Raw genomic sequence first — 11,513 nt, 5'->3', positions numbered from 1 at the left:
ATCTGACATTATAGCCTACAGAATTGTTTTATTGTGCAGCTATATCAAACCTAAGTCCCACCCTTTCCTGGCACTACTTATTACATCCGGAAAAAAAATTCCCTCTAACAGAAATCAAGGTTTTCATTAATTGCACCTGAAAACATTGCTCACTGCTAGACATGGGAAAAAGAATCCCAGAGGAAAAAAGTGACTGTTGGACATGTGAGTTCCCAGGACAGGAACACTTTACTACAGAAACAGGACGCTTGTACTTATTACTCGGCCTGCCCTGAAAGAAGAGTGGGGAAGAGGTACCTACTCCTTATCCTGCATACACCTTTCCTTTCTGGGCAGTGGCTCCCTGGCTTTCCTGGTTTTTGTTTTTGATTTTTTTTAGTTTAAACTCAATTTAGTTTGTAACTGATAGTAGTTTATATCTGAGATAAGCTTTAATTTAAACAATTCTTTTTTCTCTGTTCCTTAGCTTAGCTTCCCACTCTAAAATTCTCTGAAATGTTTGTTGTTGGTAGGGAATCACTGTAGTGGAGAGTGGAATTCCAGGAAAAGTTGTAAGCTGTCTAGCCTAGAAAACTTAGATCTTTATTCCATTTGAGTACTACATCACCTGAGAAGAAAGGGAATGGAATTCTATTTTCTTTTTTAACTGTTGCCATGCTCTAATCCTTCCAGATGATGTGCCAATAGAAAACATTTCACCTCTTTCAAAATATCAATGGTATATAAAGTGGAAGGGGTTATGGAGATCTTTCATTCAGTCATGTGTTTATTGATGTTTCATTGAATACATTGTCATGCTCAGGTATATAAGCAGGTGCTGGGGATATAAAGATGAATATGAAACATTTTTAGGTTTTAAAAATCTTGAAGTCTTAATTGGAAAGACAGTGACAAAGAGTTGCATGCTATACTGAGATAATTCATATTCCATGGGAATACCCTTATAGGGCACTGTGCCCATTAGGGGCACCATCTGAGAACAAGAGGTCTTAATTTAGGGAAACAGGACTTTCTGGGAATCTGATGAAAACTAAGGGTATTCATGCTGGAGGTAGCAGTGGTTTAAAGTGGTGTTATAACAGAATTTTGCCTGATTCAGGGATCATCTGACCTGTTCATGCCACATAAAGAAAGGTGCAGAGAGAAATGTATACACAACGAAGATTAAACCAGAACACTTGGCTCAGTAAAAAGCAGTCTAAAATACTTTAAATCATGCAATTTTGAAATACTTATTGATTGAAAAACTGTCTTTATTATATTGGTGAACCCATAATTATACCCAAAACCCTTTGAATTTTTTAATTTTTACTTTTTAAAGGTTTATTTATTAATTTTATTTATTAATTTTAGAGAGAGAGAGAGCACTAGTGGGGTGGGAGGGCGGGAAAGGGCAGAGGAAGAGGAAGAGGGAGAGGGAATCTCAAGCTGACTCCCTGATGTGCAGAGCCTGATGCAGGGTTCGATCCCATAACCCAGAGATCATGACTTGAACCAAAATCAAGAGTTGGACCTTTAACTGACTGAGCCACCCAGGCATCCCTCCAAAACCCTTTTAGAATAAAAAAAACAAAACAAACTTGTTCTGAAAATTAAAATAACATATCCATCTATGTTAAAGCAAATAATTTCCTTAAATTGACTATCTGAATGATTTTGCCTATATTATTGCAGTTAACACATAACATCAAATTTACCATCCTATTCATTTTTAATTGTACAGTTCAGTAGTGTTAAGTGGATGTACATTGTTGTGCAACAGGCCGCTGGGACTTTTTAATATTGCAAAACTGAAACTCTGTACCCATTAAACATAATTCTTCCTTCTCTTCTCTGCCCTTGCTCTACACTAATAAAACTCAGCACTGATTGTACATAGGAATCACTTGAGGACTTCATAGAATGATTTGCCGATCCTACGCCCCACCCCAAAGATTCTGATCGAGTTCTAGGTTCTGCCTTGGGCCTTGGCAAAGGTGTGAAAGCTCCAGGTGATTCTACCATCCAAGGTTGAGCGCTACCACTTTACTAGAAGCAGCAAATTAACTTAACTGTTTCAGGGGGCAGAGCTTCACAGATTTTTCTTTGTCAATGCATCTTTCTCTTGACAATTTAATAACCCATTGTTTCTCAAGCTTTAATGTACATATAAATCACCTGGGGACCTTGTTCAACTCTGCATTCTGATTCAGCAGGTCTAACAAGCTCACAGATGATGTTGATGCTGCTGGTTCATGGACTCAACTCATAGTCAAGGGTGATAAGCCACTCGATAGCATTGTCAAAGTCAAGGATTTTATGTTGGGGAAAATTCAAGTTTTCAAATAGTTTTGTTGTTAATATATTGACATATATATTGACAACATATTGCCCATATATTCTCACAGTCTGATGGGGTTTTTTGAATGGATAAATACAAAGTAATCCATCTCTGCTGGCATTGTGCTTCTGTTGATACAAATTCTGCACAGAAGTATTGCATATATTATCTGTGTTCCAACATCTTTGGCGATGAAAGGAAAACCAAAGGATACATAAAACTCTTATTTCTTCTTTGACATTTTCCAATTTAGGTTATCTTCCATGCCTAATATCCATAATCATTGTGGAAGGATATCTTTTCTTTAATTCCTAACAATGAAAAATTACTCTGAACACTGAAACAATGGAAGATGATTATACACTTCCTAATGATACCCTTTATCCATTAGAACTTAGAGTGAAAGAATACTCAAATTTACTGGTGAAAGAGGTGTCCCGGTTATTATAACTGGTGGGTGGTATGCAAGCTTGAGTCAGTTTGACTCAGCAGCTCAGCAGGATATCAAGGATGTTTTCATCTTCATTCTAAGGTTGGCTCCCCACACAGTGCAAAAAGGCTGCAACACTTGCAGAGTATACATCTGCACATCACTCCATTCAGAAAGAGCTTACAGAAGATCGAGGAACCTTCTTTTCCAAAGGAAAATCTTGCCTCATGTCGTACTGCCCACATTTAGTCACACATTCACTCCTGAAATTGTCTATGGCCATTTGAATCCCCTATATGGATTGGCTTAGGCCTGGGTTGTGAGAGGGAGACTTTTCACTGTTTACTACTACTTAAATGTTTTTATGTAAGCATCTGTTACAGGTTGAATTGTGTTCCCCCAAAAAGATACATTGACGTCCTAACCACCCCCCTCCCCAGTACCATTGAATGTGCCTTTCTTTGGAAATGGAGTCATTGCAGATGTGATTAATTGAGATGAGATCATACTGGAGTAGGGTCGGTCCCTAATCCAATATGACTGGCGTCCATAACTTAGAAGATGTGTTCTGGCGTCCAGAACAATGCAGTGTGACAATGTTGGCAGAGACTGGAGTAACGTAGCTACAAGCCAAAGAATGCCAAAGATTGCCAATAAACCGCCATAAACTAGGAGGGACTCCTACAGATTTCAAAGGGAGTGTGAGCCTGCCTGCTTCTTGATTTCAGACTTCTAACCTCTAGAATTATGAAACAATACATTTCTGTTGTTCTCAGCCACTCTGTGGCATCTTGTTTTGGCAGCTCTAGAAAATGAGACTAGACTTAGACTAGACAAGACTTACTATCCATTACATTAGTTTTAAAAATTAAAAAAATCAAGAGTATTTTGGAGAAGAGGGGTAGATCATTGTGAAGGCCATGAAAAAATAGCAAGATGTTTGCATAGGACTGAAGGCAAATGGTTGTTAGTGTTAAAGATTCTGTCAGTCCATACTCCTAAATCTCTTAATTTTATCAAGTTTTTTCCCCCATTTTCATTGCTGCCTCCCTATATCATGCTACCATTATTTCTCACCTGGACTATTTCAGCAGCTTTCAAACTTGTCTGCCCATTTTTACTCTTGCTTCCTTCCAGTCCTGTTCTCCAAACAACAGACAATGGTCAAAGCACAAATATCATCAGAATAGCCACTCATCATCTTTCCATTCTTTCAGTGTTTGTTCACTAGCTTCCTATATTACTTTTAGAATAAAGATCAGAATCTCTATGTGGCATGTTAGGTATATGGTGTCATCTAGCCTGCCTCATGAACTTAGCTAGGATTCTACTTCTGTCCCTGTGGACACTAGTCATTGACATCCCATCATTTCTTCAAGCACAACATTTTGCTTTCTACTCAAACTCTGCATGTGCTATTCCTGTTATCTATGTTGCAGTCTCTCCAATCCTACTGTCCTTCACCTGATTTCATGCTCAGTCCTCCTTCAAATCTCGGTTCTTAATTTACTTCCTTATGGAAACCTCTGACCCTCCAAGACCAGGTCAAGTCCCTGTGGTATATGCTTTTGTAGTATACTACTTCCCAGTGACTGTAATTACAATTTAATTGGTGAGTAATTATAGGCAGGTACTGTGGTTAACTCCAACTTGAAACCAGGGCTAAAAACTCGAAAATGTAAAACCTCATATTCTTAAGTTCCTTATGGGCAAAGTCCGTTTTCTGTGTTGATCAACTTTATATCCCATCTAGCATAATACACATAATTGATATTTAGTATTAGTGTGATTTTTTTTAAAAAAGAAAACATTAATAAATGAAATGTAGTTTTAAGAAATTCAAGTAAAGAGCCAACGTTGGTGTGTTTATGTGTGTGGTAGAGGGGAGGATTTCCATGTTCACGTGTCACATTGAGAAGCTTGTATTTAATTCTTCAATCAGTGGTTTTTGGACTTTAATCATGGAAGCAGGTATAATTTTAGAAATTGCAGTGACTAGCATAGATTTGACAACTTTTTGTTTTGCCACATAAGGATGTAATAATGACATTCCACTTCAGTTAGGAAAATATTATCTTAGGAAATCCAAGTAGCCACCTGGAGGAGAAAGGGGAGAATGTGCTTATTACCAGGATTAGTTTGATATAGATCAAAGTTTCAAACATAAAAAAAGAAAAAAAGCAGATTAGATGAAAACAAGGGATTCTTTCCATGTTAACTTGGAATGGGGAAGACTTACCAATCTATTTCACAAAATCCAGAAGCCATGAAATCCATTCACATTAAAATAAAGTCAAAACATTTTTGTAAAAAAAAAAAAAAGTCAAAAGACAACACTGAAAAAAAAAGACAACACTGGAAAAACATTATTTGGACATTTCTCAAAATAAAGACGAATATCCATAATATAGAGAAAATGTCTTGAAAATGATAAAGAAAAGGGGGCAAAGAAACTTTGAAATTAATGGAAAAGGAAATGCAAATAAACATTTAACAACACGTGTAACTTCACACAATAGGAAAACACAAAACCGCATTGAAAAAACTGGACTTTCATACAACAGTGTAATGAAATAGGTTGCCACAGGCCCACTCTCCCATAGGTGAAACTGGATACATTACAAAGATCACATTTTAAAGGATTTAGAAAGCTGTGGAAACAAGGACTGGATAGATCAAAAATACAGAACAAGGAAAATTGTTCCAAAGTGAATTGATAATTCCAGCCTTTTGTTTATCTGAGGGCAGACTGTGGATCAGGCTTGGTCTAGGCAAAGGGCTTCTGCTTGGGGACTGAGAAGTCTGCATCTTTTAGGAGTTGCATAGTGCTGTAGTGATGAATTGAAACATTAAGGAGGCTTAGATGCACATAATTTCTATTATGTGATATTTTCATAGTTCTGTGGCTGCACAAGAAATGGGGCAGCTAGCACAAAAACTTCTAAAAGGAAGACTGAAATCTCTCAGTTGTACACTGCTGCCAGGGAGGAGGTTTGCTTCAAACACATGGCTGGTTTCCCCTTTAAGACATTTGCCAAGTTTTGAAGCTCAATGAAGTAGGAGGCTTGAAGGGCTAAGCTATAAACTTTTGAAGGTCAGAACTCTCTCTGTTAGCTTCTAGGGCTGAGATCTGTACTTCCAGAATCTAGGAACAGGAACAGACCAGTAGTAGATTGAATCTTAATAAACTTGCAGTAGATCCCTGATCAAGCTCAATTTCTGATTGGATTGAACTGATTAGCTACTTAACCTAATTGTCTAATGAAATAAAAGGTTCCTTTTTCCATGGAATCTCTGTGGTTCTTCTGTACCTACTATCTGGCACACAATAATTTTTACATAAGCAAGAGACAAGACTGAATGGTAAGAGAAAAAAAAGATGCAGAATCCACAGGTGTTGCTGATATTGAAGTTAATCGATAAGAACTCTAAAATATGTTATATTCAAAGTAGAGGGAAAGGACAAAATATATGAGAGGCTGGAAAATGTAAAATAATTGGAATCTTTGTAATCAAATAGAAAGATTAGAACTGAAAAGTGTAGTATCTGAAATTTTAAGAAGTAGTTTAGCAATAGAGGGGACATAGCGGAATGTAGAACAAGTGAACTGGGATATGGGCCAATAGAAAATACTCAGCCTGAAGCAGAGAAAAAAGAATAGAGTATAAGAGAAATGAGACATACTCAAATGGTTTAACATTCATGTAATTGAAGTCCAAGAGGAAAAGGAGAGATTGAGGCAAAAGCATTATTTAAAGAGCTGAGAATTTGTTCCAAACTGATGAAAGATAGCAGCCAAAAGATTCAAGAAACTCAAAGAACACCAGCTAGGAAATAAAAGTAGGAAATCACATGGTGAATTGTGGAGTACCAGCTGATAAGCAAAGACAAAGTCAATTAGAAAAATCTTAAAAGTAGTCAAGAGAAGAAAGATATGTTACCTTCAAAAGAACAACAGTATAGCTGACAGCCAACTGAAACAACTGAAATCAGAAAGCAATGGAATTTCATTTTTAAGCTGCTTCTAAAAAAAGCCTAGAATTCTACGTGTGTCAAAATGTGCTTCAAAAATGAAGATAAAGACATAATTTATTGATAGCAGGCCTGCTCTAAAAGAAATATTAAAAGGATTTCTTCAGGCAGGACCAAAATGAAACTATATGGAAACAAAAATGTGGGAGGGAATGAAGAACATATGAAAAGATACATAGTAAATTTACATGAATAAATATTGTATAAAACAATAATTGTCATGTCTTGAGTTGAAATCATTTGTAGAACTTAAATGCATGACAACAGGGGAGTGACATCACCAAGATGATGGAGCAGGAGACTCAAGTCTCCATCTCTCCACAAAGAACAACATTTAGACAGTGAAATCCACAAGTGAAAATATCTCTGGAGGAGCTCAGGAGTCCATTTCAGAAGCTTTAGCAATCCAAAAGAAGAAGAAGCAGCAGCAGCAACAGCAACAACTTTAGCAATACAACTGCCCTGCACCCGCATGCTGCCAGCCTGACTTTCGTCACCACTTTTTACTGCTCATTGCTCACAGTTTACATGCCCATAGCTAACCCCTGCAGCTGTATGAGTGCACAGCAACAGCTGCTTGTGTGCCAGAAGCTGGTTTTGACCCTTGTCACAGGCCCCTACCACTCCGTGCACTAGTGGCTAGCCCCTGTATTTGTGCACCTATATGTTACTTGCTTCAACTCCCATTGTGGATCCTCACTGCTCTGTGTGTGTGTGTGGGGGGGGTGCATGTCTGGGACTAGCCTGTATAGTAGTATGAATGCACATTAAATGCCTCACAGCTACTTGGGTGCCTAGAGCTGGCTCTGACCCTGTCACAGGCCTATATCAACACATGTTTGCAGCTAGCCCCTATAGATGCATATGTGCACATCATTGGCCCTGATTCCTCTCGTTGGACCCTGCTGCCATACATATACGTTTGGCTAGCCCCTGCAATTATAAGGGCAGGTTAAACATTCGGACCCTACAGATACATATGTGTCCATAGTGGGTCCTGGCCTCTGAAATTGGTCTTGGTCCTTGCCACTGCTTATATGCTTGAAGCCAGCCCCTGCCATCACACAGACACCTGTAGCCATTTCTCACAGCTGAACACATGCACACCACCAGTTCTGGTCCCTTGCCTCTGGACCTGGAGGTTCTACTAAGAGCCCCAACATCCATTGCAGCCACCACAGACACCTTAAAGGTACCACTGCAAAGAATCATACAATTGTCAGTAGAAAACAGCTGCTTGAGCTTATGAGACCCCTTGCCCCACACTTGGAGCCCCACACCACTAGACCAAGAGCCACAGCATGCTTCAACATGTCCTGACCCACAGGCGAAGGTTTTTCTTAACTAAAGTCAGTCCATAAAGTCTGGAAGAAGTGATTGTTTCAAATGTGCAGACACTTACCACAAGGCTATATGGATCACTATGAGTCAGGGAAACATGATAACACCAAAGTACACAATAAGCTTTCAGTAACTGACCCCAAAGAAATGGAGATCTACAAATTACCAAAAGAATTCTAAATAATTATTCTAAAGAAGCTCAGAGAGTTACAGAAGAACATAGATAGAAATTTTAACAAAGTCAGGAAAACAATAAAGAAAATGGGAAGTTCAACAGAGAGAGAAAGCACTAAAAAGACCAAATTTTGGAGCTGAGGAATGAAAAATGACTGGGATTTTAAAGATGCAAAAGAGAGCTTCAATAGCACACTCAGTTAAGCAAAAGAAAAAAAATCAGTGAATCAGAAGATAGGCCATTTGAAATTAACCAGAGGAGAAAAAAGAATGAAGAAAGCCTGTGGGACTACAGAGCAACGTTAAGTGAAATAATATTCACAGTATAGGAATCCTAGAAAGAATTTAAAAAGGAGCAAAAAGAAATCATAGGTTGAAAACTTCCCAGACCTGGGTTAAAATACAGACATACAAGTAGATGAAGCTCAAAGTTCCCAATTAGGGTTAGTCTAATGAAGACTTCACTGAGACACATTATAATAGAACTGTCAAAAATCAAAGACAGCATTTTGAGAGCAGCAAAAGAAATTTGTCACATACAAACCCTGGCCCCAAGTTCAAGGGAGCCTCCTTATAAGGCTATCAGCAGATTTCTCAGCAGCAACTCTGCAGATCAGGAGAATGGGATGATACATTCAAATTGCTGAAAGGAAAAAAAAAAACCAGAATACTTTACCCAGCACAGTTATCCTTCAGACATGAAGGAGAGATCATTACATTCCTAGACAAACAAAAAACCTACCTTATAAGAAATGCTAAAGGGAGCCTTTCAAGTTGAAAGGAAAGGTTGCTAACCAATAGCATGAAATCATATGAAAGTGTAAAACTTACTGGTAAAAGTAGTATAGTCAAATTCAGAATGCACTAATATTTTAGGAGTGGTGTATGAATCACTTATAATTTTAGTGTAAAGGTTAATGGACAAGGGGGACGCCTGGGTGGCTCAGTGGTTGAGTATTTGCCTTCGGTTCAGGATGTGATCCTGGAGTCCAGGATCGAGTCCTACATCAGGCTCCCTGCATGGAGCCTGCTTCTCCCTCTCCCTGTGTCTCTGCCTTTCTCTCTCTCTGTCTCTCATGAATAAATAAAATCTTAAAAAAAGGTTAATGGACAAAAGTATTAAAAATAACTATAGCTACAATAATTTGTTATAGGATACAAAATATAAAAATATGTAAATTGTGACACCAAAAATATAAATTGAGAGGGAGGTAGTAAAAAGTGTTGAGCTTTTGTATGCAAAGGTAAGTTGTTATAAGCTTTAAACAGACTATTATGTTTTGTGTAAGCCTCATGGTAACCCAAAAGCAAACACTTATAGTAGATACAGAAAAAGATGCAGAGGTGGATAAGCCAAAGCATATCACGATAGAAAATCATCAAATCACAAAGGAAGAATGCAAGAAAGGAAGGAGCAAAGGATCTATAAAACTACCAGAAACAATGGCCAAAATGATAATAGTAAGTCCTTACCTATCAATAATTACTTTAAATGTAAATAGACTAAATTCTTAAAAGACAGAGTGGCTGAATCAATAAAAAACAACAAACAAATGAAAAAGACCCAACAATATGCTGCCTATAGGAGACTCACTTCAATTAAGGACACATGTAGGCAAAAAATATAGTGACAGAAAAAAAGGTACTCCATGAAAATGGAAACCAAAAAATAATAGTGATAACTATATTTATGTCAGACAAAATATTATATAAGTAAAAAATGTAATAAGAGACGTTGTTATATAATAATAAAGGGTTTAATAAATCAAGAGGAAATCACAATAGTAAATATATATGCACTCAACATCAGAGCAATAAATATATAATTATTAGCATATCTAAAGGGGGAAGTAGTAATACAATAGTAGTAGTGGACTTCAGTACCCCACTTTCAACAATTGATAGATAATCCAGATAGAAAATCATTAACCAAACTTTGAACCTGAACTACACATTAGGTCAAATGGACCTAACAGACATATACAGAACATTCCATGCAATGGGAAGAGAATAAAATCCTTCTCAGGGGCTCATGGAGCATTCTTTAGGATAGATCACACGTTAGGCCACAAAACAAGTCTTAACAAATTTAAGAAGAATGAAATCATATCAAGTGTCTTTTTTGACCACAGGGGTATGACTAGAAATCAATAACAAGAAAAAAATCTGGAAAATTTACAAATACTTGGAGATTGGAAAACACTCTTGAACAACCAGTAGTAAAAGAAGAAATGAAAATCAGAAAATATTTTGAGACAAATGGAAACACAGGATTCCAAAACGTATAGGATTCATGAAAAATGATGCTAAGAAGAAAGTTTATAGCAATGAATGCTTACGTGAATTAAAAAATAAAGATCTTGGGGATCCCTGGGTGGCTCAGCGGTTTAGTGCCTGCCTTTGGCCCAGGGCGCAATCCTAGAGTCCCGGGATCAAGTGCCATGTTGGGCTCCTGGCATGGAGCCTGCTTCTCCCTCCTCCTGTGTCTCTGCCTCTCTCTCTCTCTCTCTCTCTCTCTCTCTCTCTGTCTATCATAAATAAATAAATCTTTAAAAAAATAAAGCTCTTAAATGAACAACTTTACACCTTGAAAAACTAGAAAAACAAGAACAATCTAAGCCCAAAATTAGTAGATAGGAGGAAATTACAAAGATCAGAGAATAAATAAATGAAATAGAGACTAGAAAGACAATAGAAAAGATCAATAAAACTAAGTTGGTTTTTTGAAAAGGTGAAATTGGCAAACATTTAGCTAGACTAAGGGAAAAAAAGAGACTCAAATAAAATGATAAATGGAAAAAGAGATGTTAGAACTGATGCCACAGAAGTAAAAAGATGATAAAAGTCTACTCTGAAAAATTCCATGCCAACAAACTGGATAGTGTAGAAGAAATGAGGTTCCTAGAAATATACAACCTAAGAATAACAAATCATGAAGAAATAGAAAGTTCAAAAAGAGATCTACAGCTACAATGACTATTGAGTAAGTAATCAAAAAGCCTCCCAACAAAAAAAAGTCCAGGACCAGATGACTACACAAGTTATACTTACCAAATATTTAAAGAATTAACACCAAACATTCTCAAACTCTTCCAAAACATTAAAAAGAAGGGAACATTTCCAAAACTCATTTTATGAAGCCAATACTGTTCTGATATCAAAGCTGCAAGAAAACTACAGGCCAATGTCCCTGATAAATATAAATTCAAAAATCC

This window comes from Vulpes vulpes, chromosome X (genome assembly GCF_048418805.1).
Source record: "Vulpes vulpes isolate BD-2025 chromosome X, VulVul3, whole genome shotgun sequence".
Classification (NCBI taxonomy): Eukaryota; Metazoa; Chordata; class Mammalia; order Carnivora; family Canidae; genus Vulpes; species Vulpes vulpes.
This window is presented reverse-complemented; position numbering follows the sequence as displayed.